The following is a 14,464-nucleotide window of genomic DNA, read 5'->3' on the forward strand; positions in this document are numbered from 1 at the left end:
GGCCGGCGGCGTCCTCACGCACGCACGCGGCGCACGCGTGCACGCACGCAGCGTCCTCGCGCACGCACGCTGCGTCCTCACGCATGCATGCGGCGCGCGCATGCGTACTAGCGTCTGCGCGATGCTCCAGCTGCTCCAGGAGGATCGCGCAGGCGTTCTGCGCGTGCGTGGAAAGTGCGAAATTCGAAAAAACCGGGTAAGGAGCGGGCGCGGGTGTGCGGGCGCGCGCGGGCGCGGGGGGGGGCTTCGCCGTTCCCGGAAGTTACTTACTTCCGGGTTCGGCGACCAACCGGATCGCAGGGACCGGTGCGAACCGGTCGAAACCCAGCCCTGGGTCTCTCGCTTGAGCAGGGGATTGGACTACAAGACCTGAAGAGTCCTATAGGAAGTTATCACCCAGCCCTCTCCCAGAAAAATGAAATATCCTAGGAGATATTGAAAAGGCAGAACATTTCTCTGGATGTGAAAAGAAAGAAACATGTTTTAAAAGACAGAATAGCTGCCTGTAGCTTCCTGCCCATCCCCACTTTGTCAATGGGCCATTAAGAAGGCCAAGCTAGTCTACTTTACATAATAAAGACTTCTCCACTTCAGCTACAGGAAAGCATGTTAATATTGGCCCCAACTGACCACATGGCATCTGAGAACTCAACCAAAACCTGGATTCAAAACACAGCCCCTGCATGGCCCCATGGGAGTCTGACAACCAATCAGAATACATTTCTTACACAGGAACAGGAAACAGAGAGGTGGGACTGAACAGGTTATAAAAAGCCTAGCAAGCCCCTCCTTCAGCCCTTCTCTTCTTCTCCACCAACATTGAAGCATGTGATCCCCCTTTTCTATTCAGGAGCTCAAGCCATGTGGCCCTGTCCACCATTAAACCATCTTTCCAAGCAGCCTCCATGTCTCCAGTGTCTTTTTCCCCACTTGGAGCCGAACCCAGAAGGACATTTCTTTCATCAGTCCCTAAATTGTATAATGGGATATTGCATCCAGTTTTGGTTGCCAAATGATGCTGAGACTCTAGAATGAGGGCAGAAAAGAACAACAGAGATGATTTAGGAGACTGGAGGCTAAAACATACAAAGCACAGTTGCAGGAATTGGGGGTGTCTTGCTTAATGAAAAGGAGGCCTAGGGGTGGCATGGTAGCAGTCTTCCAATATTTGAGGTCAACCCTGTCTCTAAAGCGCTGGAAGGCAGGACAAGAAGCAATGGATGAAAACTAATCACGGAGAGAAGCAATCTGGAACTAAGGAGAAATTTCCTAACAGTGAAGACAATAAACCAGTGAAAGGGCTTGCCTTCAAACGTTGTGAATGCCCCAACACTGGAAGTCTTTAAGAAGATGTTGGATAGCCATTTGTCTGGAACGGTATAGGGTCTCCTGCTTGAGTAGGGGGTTAGACTAGAAGACCTCCAAGGTCCCTTCCAACTCGGTTAATCTGTTATTAAAAGCGGCCTTGCTGGTTATTTTCGTGCCATGTTTTATAAATAGAGCTAAGGTGGCGCAGTGGGTAGAGTGCAGTACTGCAGGCCACTTCAGCTGACTGCTAGTTCAGCGGTTCAAATCTCACCGGCTCAGGGTTGACTCAGCCTTCCATCCTTCTGAGGTGGGTAAAATGAGGACCCAGATTGTGGGGGCGATATGCTGACTCTGTAAACCGCTTAGAGAGGGCTGAAAGCCCTTTGAAGCGGTATATAAGTCTAACTGCTATTGCTATAACTGCTATAAAGAAACTCACTTGCCATATTTCTTTTAATGCTTTGCCAACCTTATCTATATCGGAAAATCAAATATCATTCCGCTTTAAGAATTGCCCCTGCCTTCTGTCTGTTCCCCCAGCCACGCAATTACTAGGCTATTCTTGGATACTTAAATATGGTTTATGGTTTTTGACTTGATGGGTGGAACGGTGTGTCTGTCTCCATTGCTTAGTTACTAGAGGTGTTCAAATACGGCAGGCGCACAAAGAGGTTGAAAATAAACAAAACACAAGACCAACCCTTGAGATCTAGGACTGCAGAAATCCACGGCTCATGTTAGATTCCCGTGGATCAGTCTACTGGCATACAGTTTGGGTGGGAAAAAAATAACCACCGCAGTAAGTAATCTCTACATTTTGATTAGGTGACTGTTAGATCGGGTAAAGGAGGCATACAAAGGCTTCAGTAACAACAGCTCTTTATTGCAAATCAACTGCTGAAGAAGTGTCGGACAGCATCCCCTTTTAAAGGGATCTGTCAGACCACTTGACCAATGGGAATCATCCTCTTTTCCCGCCGGAACAGAGGACCTTGGTGGAAACCTCTATCTGTGTGTGTATGGGGGGGGGGGGGGAAATATCTAACACCTACATTCGTATCCCTTCATCTTTTAGATCTGAATCTCCTTGCTGCTTGCTTCTCCTTCTTTCCACTCAGCATGTTTTATTTTAAAATCTGGAGTTTTTAATGATGACCGCATGGAATTACATCGCTCAACGGCTTCGCTTCTTTCCAGCGGCTTCGTGACAGGTGAGGAGTGAAAATTAGGGCTGGGATCCAAAGCTGACAGATGAATGGTTTGATCCCAACCAGTGGTGGGTTTCAAAAATTTTTGGAACCTACTCTGTGGGTGTGGCCTCCTTTGTGGGAGTGGCTTGCCGGCCATGTGACCTGGTGGGAGTGGCTTGCCCGCCATGTGTTTTCTTTCTTTCTTTCTTTCTTTCTTTCTTTCTTTTTCTTTCTTTCTTTCTTTCTCTTTCTTTCTTTCTTTCTTTCTTTCTCTCTCCCTCTCTCTCTTTCTTTCCTTCCTTTTGTCTCTCTGTCCCTTTTTCTTTTTTTCTTTCATCTCTCACTCTTTTTCTTTCTTTTTTCTTTCTTTCTTTATTTCTTCCCTTCTTTCTCTTTCTCTCTCTCTCTCTGTCACTCTGTCTATCTGTGTGTGTGTGTGTGTGTGTGTGTGTGTAGCAGCGGTGGGTTTCAAAAATTTTTGGAACCTCTTCTGTAGGTGTGGCCTGCTTTCCGGGTTCACTGGTGGAACCTCTTCTAACCGGTTCGGTAGATTTGACAAACCGGTTCTACCGAATAGGTGCAAACTGGTAGGAACCCACCTCTGATCCCAACCAAAGGGACAGGGTCGTTAAAAGGAGATAGCAATTAAAAGCTTTCACGTCCTAAAATTCATCCTCTGAGAAATTGTCCATGAACTCTTTCTTGTCGAACTTTGCCTTCCAACTTTGGACATGAGGTTATACAGTATATCACAGAAGTACTCACTTTTTTTTTGCCAGCTATTTAGACATTGATGGCTGTGTGTTGCGTTATTTTGAGGGGACAGCACATTTACACTGTTATACAAGCTGTATGCTCACTACTTTACATTGTAGCCAAGTGTCATTTCTTCAGTGTTGTCACATGAAAATATATACTTAAATATTTACAAACTGTGAAGGGGTGTAATCACTTCTGTGATATAAGAGCCGAGGTGGCGCAGTGGTTAAATGCAGCACTGCAGGCTACTTCAGCTGACTGCAGTTCTGCAGTTCGGTGGTTCAAATTTCACTGGCTCAGGGTTGACTCAGCCTTCCATCCTTCCGAGGTGGGTAAAATGAGGACCCGGATTGTTGTTGGGGGCGATATGCTGACTCTGTAAACCGCTTAGAGAGGGCTGAAAGCCCTATGAAGCGGTATATAAGTCTAACTGCTATTGCTATTGCTATACTGTATATACAGGTAGTCCTTGACTTACAACCATTCATTGAGTGACCAAAGTTATAATGACACTGAAAAAAGGTGAGCTATGACCATTTTTCACACTTGTGACTCTTTCAGCATCCCCATGGTCACTTGATCAAAATTCAGATGCTTGGCAACTGGCTCATATTTATGACGGTTGCAGTGTCCTCGGGTCAAATGATCCCCTTTTGCAACTTTCTGATAAGCAAAATCAATGGGGAAGTCTGATTCACTTAACAGCCGTGTTACTGCTGTTACTGCACAATTGCAGTGATTTGCTTAACAACTGTCTCACTTAGCAACAGAAGAAATTTTAGGTTCAATTGTGGGTCATAACTTGAGGACTCCCTGTAGAATAGATGTTACTGGCACTTTGATACGATGCAAAAGTTGAACACAAATGCTCTATAGATAGTCCTCAACTTACAACTATTCATTTAATGGTACAGAGCCGAGGTGGCCCAGTGTTTAGTGTGCAGTTCTGCGGGTTATTTCTGCTGACTGCTAGCTGCAATTTGGCAGTTCGAATCTCACCAGGCTCAAGGTTGACTCATCCTTCCATCCTTCCGAGTTGGGTAAAATGAGGACCCAGATTGTTGCGGGAAATAGGCTGACTCTGTAACTCGCTTAGAGAGGGCTGTAAAAGCACTATGAAGCGGTATAGAAGCCCAAGTGCTATTGCTATTGCTAATGATTGCTTGAAATTATGAAGCCGCTGAAAAAAACAATTATTGAGTCTCCCAGGCTCACGTCATTTCCATTTGCAACCTTGTAGCAGGCAGGTTCAATGGAGAACTCTAGATTCACTGAACGACCATGGCAGAGAGTTGTAAAACCGGGCACAACTTATGTAATATATCTGCTTCGCTTAGCGATGGAAGTTCCAATTTCAACTGTAGTCATAAGTCAAGGACTACCTGTAGAAATAAAAAAAAAGTAGAGGAGGCATGCATAAGTGCACTAATGTGTCTATCGCCCCTGTCATTGTGTTTTTACCATAATACAATAGCAGAGTTGGAAAGGACCTTGGAGGTCTTCTAGTCCAACCCCCTGCCTAGGCAGGAAATCTTATACCGTTCCAGACAAATGTTCTCCAACATCTTCTTAAAGACTTCCAGTGTTGGGGCATTCACAACTTCTGAAGGCAATTTGTTCCACTGATGAATTGTTCTAACTGCCAGGAAATTTCTTCTCAGTTCTAAGTTGCTTCTCTCCTTGATTAGTTTCCACCCATTCCTTCTTGTTCTACCCTCAGGTGCCTTGGAGAATAGCTTGATTCCCTCTTCTTTGTGGCAACCCCTGAGATATTGGAACACTGCTATCATGTCACCCTGAGTCCTTCTTTTTATTAAACTAGACATACCCAGTTCCTGCAATCGTTCTTCATATGTTTTAGTCTCCAGTCCCCTAATCATCTTTGTTGCTCTTCTCTGCACTCTTTTTAGAGTCTCCACATCTTTTCTACATCGTGGTGACCAAAACTGGATGCGTATTCCAAGTGTGGCCTTACCAAGGCATTATAAAATGGTGTTAACCCTTCATGTGATTTTGATTCTATCCCTCTGTTTATGCAGCCTAGAACTGTGTTGGCTTTTTTGGCAGCTGCTTTTATTCTCTTATTCTTTTTTTTAAGATAGAATAGAATTCTTTATTACTCAGGGGTGATTGGACACACAAGGAATTTGTCTTTGGTGCAAATGCTCTCAGGGTACATAATTGAATTGAATTGAATTGAATTTATTATATTTCTATGCTGCCCTATTCCCAGAAGGGACTCAGGGCGGCTCACAACCCAAATCAGGGGGCGGGGGGAGGGATACAAATGGAAAAAAAGACATGGACAAAACAATACCACAATTTAAAAACACTCAACAGCCACACCATTCGAGCGGGGACAAGAACTCATCAGCCCCAGGCCTGTCGGAACAGCCAGGTTTTAAGGGCTTTGCGGAAAGCCTGGAGGGTGGAGAGGGTCCGAATCTCACCGGGAGCTCGTTCCAGAGGGCCGGAGCAGCCACAGAAAAGGCCCTCCTCCGAATGGTCGCCAGTCGGCATTGGCCAAGTGGATGGAATTCGGAGGAGGCCTACTCTGTGGGATCTAATAGGTCTGTTGGAGGTAATTGGCAGCAGGCAGTCTCTCAAGTAACAAAATACATTCATCAAGAATCATAAGGTAGAACACTTAATGACAGTCACAGGGTACAAATAAGCAATCAGAAAACAATATCAATATAAATCGTAAGGATACAAGCAACAAAGTTACAGTCCTGCAGTCATAAGTGGGAGGAGATGGGTGATAGGAACGATGAGAAGACTAATAATAATAGTAATGGAGCCTTAGTGAATAGTTTGACAGGGTTGTGCTCTTGTGCTCATTTTTGTTTGACTAATTCCGATAAATAAAAGTAAATAAACAAATGACAGGGATAGTTAAAGATGCCAATGAATAGAATAGAATAGAATAGAATTTTATTATTTAGAATAGAATAGAATTTTATTATTTAGAATAGAATAGAATAGAATTTTATTATTTAGAATAGAATAGAATAGAATTTTATTATTTAGAATAGAATAGAATAGAATTTTATTATTTAGAATAGAATAGAATAGAATAAAATAGAATTTTATTATTTAGAATAGAAAAGAATAGAATAGAATTTTATTATTTAGAATAGAATAGAATAGAATTTTATTATTTAGAATAGAATAGAATAGAATTTTATTATTTAGAATAGAATAGAATTTTATTTAGAATAGAATAGAATAGAATTTTATTATTTGTATGCCGCCCTTCTCCGGGAGGACTCAGGGCGGTGAACAATTCAAGGGGGAAAGGGGAACATAAAAAAAACACAATACAAATAATAAAAGTAAACAACAGTCGCACAACCATACATGTCGAGAGGGGAGGGGAACTCATCACCCCCAGGCCTGCCGGCAAAGCCAGGTTTTGATGGCTTTTCGGAAGGCCTGGAAGAGGTGAGGGTCCGAATCCCTGCGGGGAGTTCATTCCAGAGGGCCGGAGCTGCCACAGAGAAGGCCCTCCCCCGGGTAATAGCCAGGTGGCATTGGCTGGTAGATGGCACCCGGAGGAGGCCAACCCTGTGAGATCTAATGGGTCTGTGGGAGGTAATTGGCAGCAGGCAATGGAGGGGAATGTTTTCTCTCTGGTTTTGCTGAAGCACAATTCCCTCATTCTCTGTGGCTAAAGCTGCATTCTCCAGTTTTTATGTGTGCAGAAATACCTCCAGCCCATGTCAAACTTTAGTATTCACCGTTCCCACGTCTCAGCTGCCTGGAGAGAGTCTGGATTAGAAGACCTCCAAGTCGCTGCCAACTCTTTTGTTCCAAAGGTGTTTTTTCTTTCAAGAGGCAACGGGACTTTCTGGTTTTTCTTCGAAGACGTTTCCCTTCTTATCCAAGAAGCTTCTTCAGCTTCTTGTTGTAACCGCAGCGAGGATTATATTCACACAATACTGGAAAAAAATGAAGGAACGCCGCGAGAAGAATAGATAATTAAGAAGACACTAGAGGAGACTGTGCAGAAATGGATAGATGGACACAGAAAATTAAGCAGGAGGAAGACACAGAAGGCTATCCAGCATGGAATCTATTCTACCAGTGGTTGGGAAAAAGGGGTGGAGATTAAGAATATAATCAGAATGGTTAAGCAAATTAAATACTCAGACAACACAATGTTCATTAAGCACTAAGAAATGAAATTAATAAAAAATTAATAATTTTTTTTGCGGGGGGGACCAGAAAGTGCAACTGCCTCTTGAAAAAGCACCTTTGGGATAACTGTGACCTGGATGATTGAGTGTCAGGCCTGCAGCCATCTTTTCTTTTGGATCTTTGGCCTGCCACACTTTCTATTATTCTACTATGTATTTTCTATTGTGGGAAAATGAGAGGGGAGGTTGTAGGAGTGAGATGCGATGTAGCCATAACAACGTTCTTTCTAGAAAGCCAAGGTCATCCTTTGTCTCTGCACTTCTGCACCTGACCAGAACTGGATGGGTGGAAGGTGCCAGCATGGCAGTGGGAGATTGGACCATATGATGGACTTGTGGGTGTGGGGGCAAGGTCATTTAACCTGGGTGGGGAAAACTGGGAAGCTTTCAGATTCAGGTTTTCCCGGATGTGCCAACATGGCTCTCTTAATCAATTGGAACTTTGAGCAATACTTTGCCTTGGACTCTGATTTACTTTTGGAGGCTATTTGGAACCCTGACACTGAGAATCTCCATAGACTTCCAATTCTGTCGTTCTATACACCCACCGCAGGCAAAAAAGCTTCCTCGGGAAAGATGAAAGCGGCTGCTGTGGGACTTTCAGACCGGAATTGCCAGGATCAGCTGAAGCTGCCACGCATTGTTTGGACCAATCTTGTCTTCCAGGTCCCCCAGCATAAGATCCCATCCGAAGGTATGTGGTGTGGGTGAGGGGTGGGATTGAAAAATGTTAGCAACCGGTTCTCTGTCTGGTTGCTGGGTGGGCGTGGCCATGATGGGTGTGGCCTACTTGACCTCCTGGACCATGGCGGCAGAAGGGAGCTTTTTCGGCCTCCTAAGGCTCCGGAGGCTTTCCTTGATGCTCTAAGTCTTCCAGCTTCTTCTCTATCCTCTCATATGTATTTGATAGTTTCTGTATTTCTGAAAATATCTTTTGCAAGCTTAAGGTTTGTTTCTGCTGTTGAAAATGTGCCATTATCTCCAGCTAACAAACATAGCTGCTCTAGCTTGGAAGGTTAATAAAATTAAGCATAGATTCACAAAAACGTTTTGTTTTCACTTTTCTCTGGTTAAAGATATACTTCAAAGGGACATCTGTATGCTTCCCTTCTTATCACTCTTGATAACCAAGCAGTGAGACCTTGTAGTGCCAAGCGAAAACAATCAGTGAAGAGGAAAAAAAAGTTTTCCATTTCCAATACACAAACTTTCCAGCCTCCAAGTACCAGTGTTATTGTTACAAATTTCCTTATTTTTTTATCTTTTTTGTATTTTAAATTAGAAAAAAGAGTTAAATTTTTAAATGAATTAGGAGAACCCCCACAGCAATGAAGGAGGAAAATTTTAGTCCATAGGTTACAGAGAATAATAAAAGAAAAAAAAATGGAAGAAGAAAACTTAATCTATTCGTTTTAAAAGGCTTGCATAAATTCCATCCATGAAGATAGCATTTAAAAAGTAAGATAACCACTGTCCAAAACCTTTCCAAATTTAATTCCGCCGCCTGATTCTTCTGTTCTCCAATTTAAAGTTTTTTGTAGGCAGTCTCTTTTTAAAACAGTAAAAGTTCCTCTCCAGCTGGAAACACTTTCTCTTTCTGTATCCTTCCGTTTTGGAGCTGCCCCGACTTCGTCAGCCTTGGCTGGATTTTTTGTTGCCGGCTTGAAGAACTTCTCTTCCATCGATCAGTGACTTTGCAATGTCCCTGAGGTCAGCAAGACATAGTCTTCCTGTTCACCATCTCTTCAGGACGGTTTAAGTCCGATTGGACCACCCAGTGGCAAAAGTATCGGCTGCGGTCTCGGAGCATCGAGACCGCACGTCTGTATTGTCGTGTTGTTGGCTCCTTCTCGACTGTTTTTCATTCTTAACAACTGTGGCAGCATCCCCATGGTCATGTGATCAAAATTCAGATGCTTGGCAACAGAGTCATATGTATGACAATTGCACTCTCCCGGGGTCAGGTGATTCCCCTTTTGTGACCGTCTGATAAACAATGCCAGATTCACTTAACAATCGTGTGTTACTAATGTAACAATTGCAATGATTCACTTAACAACTGCAGCAAGAAAGGTAGTAAAATGCGGCAAAACTCACTTAACAAATGTCTCATTTAGCCACAGAAATCTTGGGCTTAATTGTGGTCGTAAATCGAGAACTACCTGTATTAGAAAATTAGGTATTGATTGATATTTTAGCAGTTTGGTTCATTCTGAGGAGTCTGTACAGATGAAAAAAAACATGTGAATCGCTTTTCCTAATTTCACCTCTGGCCAGATGTGTTGGACTTTAATTTGTATATTCCTTAGCAAGGAACCAGTGTGATATAGATGGCGATGTCTAGACCAATGGTGGGCTGATAATATAGGTAGTCCTCAACTCACAACAGTTCATTTAGTGACTGTTCAAAGTTACGACGCTGAAAAAACTGACTTATGACCGTTTTTCACACTTATGACTGTTGCAGCATCCCCATGATGATGTGATCAAAATTCAGATGCTTGGCAACAGACTCATATTTATGACAATTGCACTGTCCCGGGGTCATGTGATTTCCCCTTTTGCGACCTTCTGACAAGCAAAGTCAATGGGGAAGCCAGATAACAATAGCAATAGCAGTTAGACTTATATACTGTTTCATAGGGCTTTCAGCCCTCTCTAAGCAGTTTACAGAGTCAGCATATCGCCCCCACAATCTGGGTCCTCATTTTACACCTTGGAAGGCTGGAAGGCTGAGTCAACCCTGAGCCGGTGAGATTTGAACCGCTGAACTGCAGATAGCAGTCAGCTGAAGTGGCCTGCAGTACTGCACTCTACCCACTGCGCCACCTCAGCTCAGCTCAGATTCATTTAACAACTCTGTTAACAACTTAACAACTGCATCGATTCACTTAACTTTGGCGCAAAAAGTCGTAATATGGGCCAAAACAAATGTCTCATTTAGTGAACAGAAATTTTGGACTCAATTATGGACATAAATCAAGGAGTACTTGTATAGTAGCAATTCTTTAGCGATTAGTCATGGATGATGACAGTTGAACGCCTAAACATCTGGAAGGGTCCATCTTACGAACGTTTGATGCCGATAGATAAATACAGTAGTGGGATCCTACCGGTTAAACAACCAGTTCGGGGATCGCGTGCTTCGTTTCAATTTTGAGAAAACTTGCCTTCCGCATTACTGCTGGGGAGGGAAACAGCTGAGATGTGAATATCCATTCTGTTGCGCAACTCAACTGAGAAGATATAGGTCAGTAAAGGGCAGGGGCGGACGGGCCCCTTGATCATGGGAGTGAACCGGTTCACTCCAGTGGTGAAATTCAATTTTTTTTCTACCGGTTCTGTGGGTGTGGCTTGGTGGACGTGGCAGGGGAAAGGATACTGCAAAATCCTCGTTCCCACCCCACTCTGGGGCCAGCCAAGAGGTGGTATTTGCTGGTTCTCCCAACTACTCGAAATTTCCGCTACCGGTTCTCCAGAACCTGTCGGAACCTGCTGGATTTCACCCCGGGTCACTCCCAGGGGTGATTGTCGGAGCTACCAGTTTGTCTGAACCAGTCTGAACCGGCTGAATCCCACCCTTGGATAAATAATCCTCCCCTCTCTCTTTCTCTCTTTCTCTCTCCCTCCCTGCCTCCCACCCTTTCTCTCCCCCTCTCTCTTTTAATTTCAGGGACAACTAGAAAAACTAGAAGGCAAGACAGAAATTTGACAGTGGCATCCAAACAAAGTTTCAGGAGTGAACATGGAATAATAAACAAAAAGAACAGAGAAGGAATATTGCCGCGCCTCTGGACAGGTTGCAGTCAAGAAGACGCATCACAGGATGGTCACATGTCTCTACTACTTGGATCTCAAGATAGGAATCCACCACTTTTGCCCGTCCCAAAGGCCTTGGTCACCTCCGAAAAGCAGCCCCTCCGAAAGATCTTAATTGATCTTCGGCCTCTCCTGGAGAATGCCATGGATCCACTGGATTCTTGGGAAAATAAACCATTGGAGAAGCAGCAGCTGCAGGACAGGTGTCTTCCTCCCACCTCTGGTGACTCCAGACATGAGGGTCTCCTGGGAGGAGGAGGAGGTGAAGATCAGACTACCGAAAGGCCTGCCGATTTTCACAAGGATCGTGAGATTCCCAGAGTTCATCTCTTCTTGCCTCCTGTTGGAGCCTCCAAGCTTAACAGGAAGAAGTTTAAGGTCTCCAAAAGAAGCATTTGGGTACCTCCAGGAGAATCAACCCAGCTTCGGAAAATCACCTTGCCTGCCATCCAACCACAGTTCCAAATGCCACTTCTCTTCTCCAAGACTAACCTCCAGAACCATGCTCCACTCCAGGAAAAGAGACCAGCAGAATCAGAAAGAAGACCAGAAGGAGCTTCTTGGGGGCCGGTAGGCATCTTTGTACTTGAGTGGGGGGGTGGGCAGGCCGAAGTGGCTGGAGGTGGGGATTCCTTGCCTGTCTTGGGGGATGTGGGCACTGCAATCCATTTAGTAGAAAGTGTTGGGAGAAATGTCCTTCTGGGTTCAGTTCCAAGTGGGGAGAAAGACACTGGAAACAATGGTGGCTGTTTGGAAAGATGGTTTTAATGGTGGACAGGACCATGTGGCTTGAGGTCCTGGGCCAAAAGGTACATGGGTGAGAGACAGGGGTGGGTTCTGGCTGCTGCTACTGCTGGTTCGCTCAGGGACATGCTGTGCGTGGATGCGCAGTACTAAAAAAAAAGATTCTGCGCATGCGTAGAAGCCAAAAACAAGTCGGCGGTGCCTACAGTGCCACCGAGAGAACCGGTTTGGGGGCGTGGCAGGCCAAGTTACTACGTTTTCGGCCGAACCGGTCTGAACCGGTGGGAACCCACCTCTGGTAAGAGAGAAAAATAGATTTGTCAGACTCCCATGGGGCCATGCAGGGGCAACTCTGTAGGCCCATGTTGGCGAACCAATGGCACGGGTGCCACCTGTGGCACGCAGAGTCATTTGTTAGGGCACGCGAGGTGTTATCTTGTCAGCTCCAGCGCGCATGCGTGCGCTGACCAGCTGACTTCAACCTTCTTTTTCGGCTGTTTTTCGTCCTCCGGAGGCTTCCCATTACTCTTCCAGTTTGCCCATAGGGCAACCTTCTTTTTTGGCCGTTTTTCGCCCTCTGGAGGCTTCAGGGAAGCTTCCTGAAGCCTCCAGAGTGCCTCTGGGAGAGGGGAGGCTGTTTTTGCCCTTCCCAGGCTTCTAGAAAGCCTATGTAGCCTGGGGAGGGTGAAAAACAGGTCCATCACGTGCCAAAAGCGGGGGGGAGGGGAAGTCATGTGTGCATGCGCATGGGGGCCCCTCGTGCATGCATGCTTGTGGGAGCTCGTGCACATAGTATTATGGGTGTGGGCATGCCTGCGCATGACCCCCTGCGCTCCCCCCGCTTTTGCCACGCAATCCAAAAAAGGTTAGCCATCACTGGCCTAGGGGGTCCTGCTTGAGCAAGGAGTTGGACTAGAAGACCTCCGAGGTCCCTTCCAACTCCGTTCCAAATTCTATTATTCTCTGTACAGGAGGTAGAACATCTGTGCTATGTTCTGCTACCTGTATTAAATAGTCAGTGAAGAAGGATTAAAAACAGAGAAGTCCACTTGATTTGCTAGGCAAATCCTACAGCCAACTTTCTGCTTTCCGTTTCCCCAGCCCACTGCTTCCTCACCGGATTTTCAACTTCCCACCCAACTGCTTTTGCAAAAGCTGCAGGAAACTACAACTAGTCACGACCATCTGCTGATTGCAAAAGTCCTGCGTTCCTTGCGAGAAGAGCTGCTGGGGAGCAAATCAGATCAGAGGTAAGAATCAGCCCCTGCCGCTGCCGCCGCCTCCTCCTCCTCCTCCTCCTCCTCCTCCTCCTCCTCCTCCTCCTCCTCCAATACCTTTCTGGCACTTTTCTGTGTAGTAATTGCATCTGTTTCAGAGGTGGTATTCAGCCGGTTCTGGCCAGTTCTAACGAACTGGTAGTGGAAATTTTGAGTAGTTCGGAGAACCGGCAAATACCACCTCTGGCTGGCCCCACCCCATCTATTCTCTGCCTCCCAAGTCCCAGCTCATTGGAGTCCCAGAGGGTCTTCTTTTGTTGCTCTGCACAGAACAGAGTTGAAAATCAGATTAGTGTGGTGGGGAGGGGAGGAATGAGGGTTTTACAATATCCTTCCCCCAGGAGTGAGGAGGGAATGGGGATTTTGCAGTATTGTTCCCCAGCCACGCCCACCATGCCATGCCCAAGCCACTCCCAGTAGTAAAACTAGTCGTAAAAAAATTTGAATCCCACCACTGATCTGTTTGTCTGAAGCAGTTATTCCAGCAGCCTCCTCCAGCCCCATCTTCCGCTGATTATCCTGGACCTGTTGTTCCATCATCCACTGGTTGGTTGTCCCTGGCACACAATGCCCACACAAGGTATGGTTCCCTAAGGAATGTCTATGGAGATTTTAAACCATCCAGGTCATGGTTGTCCCAACGATACTTTTCCAAAAAGCAATTGGACTTTCTTGACCTTTTTCTTCGAAAACATTTCACTTCTCATCCAAGAAGCTTCTCCCGTGTTTTTTTTTAGGGAGAAGCAGGAGGACTTCCTGGAGCTTCCTCGGATTCAGTCCTGGAAACATGGCAAAAGAGACATGGGAGAGAAGGCCTTTGATGCCACTGATATGGAGACGGCCAAGAACAGGTTAATTAGATTGATCAGGAATCACAACAGCTTTCCTCAAGGCACAGGTGTGTTACAAGTGGCCCCAGGACCTTGAGTTGCTACTTAGAAGAATCCAGCAGGATTAACAGAAAAACCCACGCCTGGATCCCCATAGAAACACATTCAAAGGCTGGAAATCCATCACCTGTACCCAGTTCCTGCTATCTTCATCATTTAACGACCCCATAATCCATTGCGGGGTGGAATCTGGACGACTGAATGGAACTAGCTGTCAAATTTCCTAATGTTGCCCTAATTAATTCATAATTATCGAGTCAAGTTTTTAATTAAAAAAA

Source organism: Thamnophis elegans, chromosome 1 (assembly GCF_009769535.1).
Source record: "Thamnophis elegans isolate rThaEle1 chromosome 1, rThaEle1.pri, whole genome shotgun sequence".
NCBI classification, from domain to species: Eukaryota; Metazoa; Chordata; class Lepidosauria; order Squamata; family Colubridae; genus Thamnophis; species Thamnophis elegans.